This window comes from Phoenix dactylifera, chromosome 6, assembly GCF_051530095.1.
Source record: "Phoenix dactylifera cultivar Ajwa chromosome 6, Ajwa_hap1_PhDact_Kaust_v1.1, whole genome shotgun sequence".
NCBI lineage: Eukaryota > Viridiplantae > Streptophyta > Magnoliopsida > Arecales > Arecaceae > Phoenix > Phoenix dactylifera.
The window spans coordinates 20201351-20208434 of NC_143195.1; the positions used below are offsets into that span (position 1 = coordinate 20201351).

Consider the following 7084-nt stretch of genomic DNA (forward strand, 5'->3'; position numbering starts at 1 on the left):
TCAATAGGACGGTCTGATTAATGACTTTTCCATTACGCAAAGTCATGATGCTCTTTGCATGTTCTGTATGCGAACTAGAAGGAGCCGTATTATTACTGCCATGCACTTGTGGGTTAGGTTGGGGTTGAGCTGGAAGCTTACCCTTCTCTTGGGTACTTAGGACGGTAGTCAACATTGACAATTGGTTTCTTATGTCTTCAAAATTTCGAGTATTTTGAGCATTGATATTAGCTTGACCTTGTAGAAAAGTTTGTATGGATTGTAAGGTACCCTCGATATTTGGCTTTTGAGAGGGTGGTGATGCAAATGTAGGATGTGCAGGTGGAGGAACTGAATGGTGTGACTGTTGAGGATGATCATTTCTCCACCTAAAATTTGGATGATTCTTCCAACCAGGGTTATAGGTATTCGAGTATGGATCGTTATAAGGCTTTTGGTAGGAGTTCATAGCATTTGCTTGATCGTGCAAGACTTCTTTGAATGCCGGTATGGTGGGACAATCTGTAGTAGTATGACCCGACATATCGCAGATACCACAACACTCGTTTCTAAGCTCTATAGTCTTGACAGGCTCAACCTTCCTAAGCTCAATTTCTTCTACCTTCCTAGTGAGGGCTGCCATTTTAGCGTGAAGATCATCCTCAGTTCTGAGGTTGTAAAGGCCTCCCTGTACAGAGCTAGTAGGCTTAGGCAAAGACTTGTTGTTTCTATCCCCGTTATCCAAAAGTTGGGCAGTCTCAGCAAGGGAATCTAAATACTCCCATGCCTCATCAGGTTGTTTTTCTAAGAATCTACCATTGCACATGGTCTCTACAAACTGTTTCAACTGTGGAGATAAACCTTCATAAAAGAAGCTAATGGTTCTCCAAGTTTCGAATCCGTGATGAGGGCATGAGAGAAGAAGGTCTTTAAATCTTTTCCAACATTCATAAAATGTTTCATTATCTTTTTGTTGGAAATTGCTGATATGTCTTTTCAAAAAGTTGGTCCTTTGTGTGGGGAAGAACTTCTTTAAAAATTCTCTCTGCATATCTTGCCAAGTTCTTATTGATCTAGGTCGCAAAGAGTTTAGCCATATTTTGGTCTTATCCTTTAGAGAGAAAGGAAACAATGTCAACTTGAGGACATCCTCGGTGACGTTTGGCACTCTAAATGTAATGCTCAATTCTTCAAAATCCTTTAAATGAAGATACGGACTTTCGGACTCTAACCCATGAAACTTGGGCAGCAATTGGATTACCCCTGGTTTGATGTCAAAATGTCCTACATTATCAGAAAAAATTATGCATGAAGGCTGACTAGTCCTAGCCGGTTGTAGGTATTGTCTTAGAGTCATAACATGGGGTTCTCGTTCTCAATTGTGGTGACTCCCCACATCTTCATTTAAATCAGCCATCTCACAAGGTGTGAGATACTGCGAAGGAATTTCAGGGATGTGTCCTAAGGGATGATCTAAAGTTGTACGACTTAATCGACCGGTGTCGTCCCTATTCTACTTTAGCATGCAAAATATTTTCCTCTCTTTTTTTTTAAAAATAAATATAAGTACCAACTAAAGATACCCTAAAACAAAAATCTATTTACAATCAAACATGCAACAAAACATTACACCTCAATTTCTAATGTTTTTCTTAAATTTCTAGACAGCTCCTAACTGGTTTGAAGAGGGCACCTAAGCCTCCAATCCGGTCTAATGAACCGAGTTGACCAGATAAGCTCCCAGATAAGTGGAGGGGTCACGATGCGTTCGCAAAGGTCCCACTTAAAACCCACTTGCCTCGAACAGATGAACTGTCTCCCTTATAGGGACAAAGCTTGCCTAGACATCAACTAAGCCACAGAGCAAAATTGGTGCAACTTTCGGTGGTCTTCGTCCTATTGAGCTCGAATATCCTTAGGGGCCAACATTTAGTTGATTTTAGTTAAGCTTAGGATATTTATGCACTGGGGTGATTTTTGGGCTAAGGACGAGTGATGAAATTCCGACCTTATCTTTTTAAATGGGTTCAGCCCTTAGAATATTTTATGCTGATGCCTTATACTATATGCAACAATCAAGAGATTTTTTTTTTAATGTTTTATGACATGACATTAAATTTCATTGAATAGGTGATCAAGCAAATTATTTATTTATTTATTTTTTAAATTTTATGAGTTGAAGTTTGAAATTTGAATTCTGAAATTTGAAATTTAAAATTTTAGGTTTTTCCTCTTCTTTTTTTTTAAATTTTTGAATAATCACCCTTGATCTTTTCTCAATTTTTTTTAATTGATTTTCAATTAGCAACAAGGGGTAATGAGATATAGTAACAATAAAATTCTGATTCTAAAAAAAATTAAATGCAGAAAATTTAAAATAGAAAGCAGCAAGGTTTCGTATTAATCTAATGGTCTTAAAAGTCTCATAATGTCAATCAGACTGTTCAGATTATTGAAAACTGTGTCTTGCACCCGCTGACCAAATTTGAGTCCAATCAGACGGCTAATTTCTATGATATCAGAGTTTGATGCAAACTGTGTAGGGAATTAAAAATAGTAGTAAAGATTTAAAATTTTTTTTCAAAAGAAAAATACTAACTACTAAGGTAAAAATTAAATCTAAAATTATACTAATAACTCAGCCGTTCCCCGGCAACGGCGCCAAAAACTTGGTGCAAAAATAAAATTGCTATCCCAAGTGCAGGAGAGTCGCACAAGTAGTATAACTCGGAAGTCCGAGGTCGAATCCTCAGGGAACGGTGTAAGTATTATTAGCGTAATTTCAGATGTAATTTTTAGTTGATTTTCAGAAATCAAAAGCAGAGAATAATAGGTAATTAAACAAAGTTCAAGAATATCGAAATGGCTAGGGATCCGGAATCCTCCTTGACAATATTACTTTCAACAAATAAACTCAACGATTCTCGATTAAGGATTAATTAGATAGAATAGTTTTAATCATGGAGTATACAATCTGAAAACATGAATTCAACATCTAAGTATTTATCGTGCCGGTTACGTCTACGACAAATCAAACATCGAAACAATCCATGCATCAATATATATATAAACCATAAAAGATCTATTTAATAAATAAATATTCAAGAATTTAAAACATACCAATGGATATAAAACAATTAGAATAAAAGTTTAGAGTATACTTGATGAAAGCAACATGACAAGGATTCATCCATCACCCTTTGCCAAAGGATTAGCAAACCATTACAAACATCAACATCTCTCCCTTTCTCACTCTTTTTTTTTTTTTTAAATAACAGAAACAGGGCATCCCCTGTTTCTCTCTTCTTCCTTTTTTTATTCCAATCGCAGAGGCCTCCACTGTTCTTCCCCCCGACTCCTTTCTTCTTCCTCCCCTGTTTGTGTGTGGGAATGAAGCACCCCCTCCCAGCCGACCCCTCCCCTATTTTATGCAATGAAAACCTCCCCCAAAAACAAGATTTCCTCACAAATTAAAACCAAAATTTCCAAACTAAAGATGCTGGAATTTCGCTAGGAGGAGGAGGTGACAACGGAGCGGATCCGGCAGATTGCTCGCGCTGAGGGGGTCTGATGCTGGTCCGGCGCGTGAGGCAGGCTCGTGGAAGAAGAGGAGGCAGACGGCTGGGAGATTGAAATGGATGAGAGCTGCGGCAGGATCTTCGGACACTGGGATCCTGGGATGCTGCTCACGGACAGCTGTAGGCGGGATCACATACTGAAGAACGGACTCGGAATCTTTGAAACGGTGAGGGAGGTGGATGCTTGGGAGGTGATCGCAGCTGCTGTGGAGGAGCGTTGATCGGGTTGTGAGGCTGAGAAGGAGGAGAACACGGACGAGACGAGTGCCGGAGGTGATCGCGGACGCAGACGACGTGCGGATGCTGGGAATGAACACCGGAGAATCACGCTGAGAGCTGGACGCGTGAATGGAGGAGGCGGACGCTGGGGGGTGATCGCGGTCAAGACGGGAAGGGAGCTGATCACTGGTGCGGATGGAATCAGGATGCTAGGATTGGGTGCGGGAGATCAGATCACAGATCCTAGCTCACGGACGGTTGGAAGCTTTAGTTGCATTACGAAATTTGGGGAGTCGCTTGGGTGCGCGGAAGAAGAGTCATAGACTCTGTTCTGCAGTTGGAAGGATGCATCCTTTTTAGTTGAATTTATATAAAATAATGTTAAAAATTATAATAAGTGCTAAGGATAAAATATTGATCATGCAAATGTTAACATCTATTATTTATCATTATTTTGCTAGCATTAGGCTAAGTTAATTGGTACTTAGATCCCACTTTTGTGCTCTCATCATACCCCCCAACTAGCTTATTGCTAGTCTCTAGCAATTCAGAGTAAATAATAACATGAGAGTACAAAAAGTGTTGGTCAATTCTTTGACTTTTTATTAAAGCTAAAGACATAAAACTAAGATATGTACCCACTTTCGTAGGGCATCACGATTGCACTTAGCACGTGCAACAAGCCGTTAAACTCCTAGGTTACCCTAGTGGACGAGTGTTGTCTCGTGAGGGTTTTTAGGGATGTTACCCACAAACATCATGAATGATATGACATGAGATCCTAAAAAATATGAATAAAGCCTAAGCTAATACACATGTGATATCTATTTTTCTTAAGCTTGGCAACTATCAAAGCAAGGGGAATACTAAAGTGTAGTGTGCATAAACAGAATGACTTTCTTAGAGCACTAATACCTCCACCACAATATGGTACCGCTTGAATTTTAGGTGTACTACTCAAGTTCACAAGTGATTACTACAGTTATTAGAGCCTGATCCATCAAATTTTTGGAATATCTCATGTTGTCTAAAAATTGTCAAGAATGGTTTGCATAAAAAGAAGGAGTTATCAATCCCAACTAAATATCCAAAGTACACAAAGGTCCAATACAATGGAGTCAAACCAGCCATTACCACATGTCACTGGGTTCAGCCCGACCAACCCTATTCATGCTTATTTTTATTTTTGAACACATATGATGATTATAATAGTCCAACCCCCTTAGGCTCTAGCAAGGTCCATGTAGCGAGTTTTCGGCCAATGACTCCTGATCCAGTTGGCTTAAGGCATTAGGTGAAACACCCCTCGGACTTAATTACTCGAACGAGACTACGCCACGAGGTCTGAATCTATGTACCCTTCTACCTTTAACTCTGATGATCCTCCAAAGACCAAGAATAAATCTTTAGTTCTTCTCAAATACTTAAGAATATTCTTCACAGCTGTCCAGTGTTCTTCACCTAGATTCGACTGATATCTGCTTGTGACACTCACAGCTAGGGCTATATCAGGTCGTGTATATAGCATGGCATACATGAGGCTCCCTATTGCCGATGCATAAGGAATCTTGCTCATGCGTTGAATCTCTTCAGATGTGTTGGGGCACATCTTCTTGGAGAGATGAATTCCATGCCTTAGGGGTAAGAGACCCATTTTAGAGTTTTCCATGCTAAACCTTTTCAGCACTTTCTCTATGTACATCTTCTGTGATAGGCCAAGCATCTTTTTAGATCTATCTCTATAGACCTTTATCCCCAAAATATAGGATGCTTCCCCAAGATCTTTCATAGAGAACTCTTTTGACAACCAGACCTTGATCGAGGTTAGCATGGGAATATCATTCCCTATCAGGAGGATGTCGTCCACGTACAGTACGAGAAACACGACAGCACTCCCACTAATCTTCTTATAGACACACGGTTCCTCTTCGTTCTTGATGAAATCAAACGTTTTGATTGCATCATTGAAACAAGTGTTCCAACTCCGAGATGCTTGCTTTAGTCCATAAATGGACCTTTGCAGCTTGCAGAACTTGTGATCTCCATCACTGGAAGTGAAACCCAAGGGCTGCTCTATGTAGATATCTTCATCAAGATATCCATTCAGAAAAGCTGTTTTCACATCCATTTGCCAAATTTCATAATCATGAAATGTTGCAATGGTAAGCAATGTTCGGATGGATTTCAGCATGGCTACAGGTGAAAAGGTTTCCTGATAGTCAATGCCTTCGCGCTGACTATACCCTTTCGCCACCAGCCTTGCCTTATAGGTCTCTACCTTTCCATTCGAACCTATCTTCCTTTTGTAGACCCATTTGCATCCAATAGGTATAATACCTTCTGGTGGATCCACTAAAGTCCAGACTTGGTTGGAATGCATGGAGTCTAACTCTGACTTCATAGCTTCCAACTATTTCTCGGAATCAATATCTGATATCGCCTCGTTGTAGATTTTGGGATCCTCCATGTGTTCCCTATCTCCAATGAGGAACATTTCCTTAATATCCCCTTCAAGCATACCTAAGTATCTATCAGGAGGATGGGAGACCCTACTAGATTTGCGAGGTGGAGGAACAATATGTACTGGCTCTATATGAATGGGCTCTATAGGATCCATGACTCGTTGCTTTTCAAAGACTTTCTCTTCAAGCTCAATTTTCTTCCCACTGCCTTTATCAAGGATAAACTATTTTTCTAAGAAGATGGCATGTCGGCTCACAAACACATTGTGATCCTCTGAGACGAAAAAATTATATCCTAATGATTCTTTAGGATATTCGACAAAACAAGCACTTATGGTCCTAGCCTCTAACTTGTCTGCCTGTAGTCGCTTGACGTGGGCCGGACATCCCCAAATCTTGAGATGACCAAGACTTGGTTTCTTACCATGCCATATCTCATACGGTGTGGTAGGAACGGATTTAGAGGAAACTCTATTCAGTAGATAAATTGCGGTAAGTAAGGCATCTCCCCAAAAAAACATAGGTAAATCAGTGAAGCTCATCATGAACCGGACCATATCCAATAGAGTCCAATTTCTCCTCTCTGACACCCCGTTGAGTTGAGGTGTACCCGGAGAAGTCTATTGTGAGACTATGCCATTCTCTTTGAGATAGTCCCAGAATTTCCCACTAAGGTATTCTCCTCCTCGATCTGATCGAAGAGCCTTAAGGGGTTTTTCAGTTTGTTTTTCTACTTCATTTCTGAACTATTTGAACTTTTCAAAAGATTCAGATTTGTGTCTCATAAGATACACATACCCATACCGTGAATAATCATCGGTAAAGGTAAAGAAGTACGAATAACGT

The 7084-nt window shown here is 40.0% G+C and overlaps 1 non-coding gene across 1 annotated transcript; it reads left to right on the top strand.

The window, feature by feature from the left end:
• Window positions 1-875: 875 nt before the first annotated feature.
• LOC148703139 (small nucleolar RNA R71) lies at window positions 876-984 on the top strand. Its single transcript, XR_015988421.1, has one exon. It is a non-coding gene; the product is annotated as a small nucleolar RNA R71 (small nucleolar RNA).
• Window positions 985-7084: the final 6100 nt, after the last annotated feature.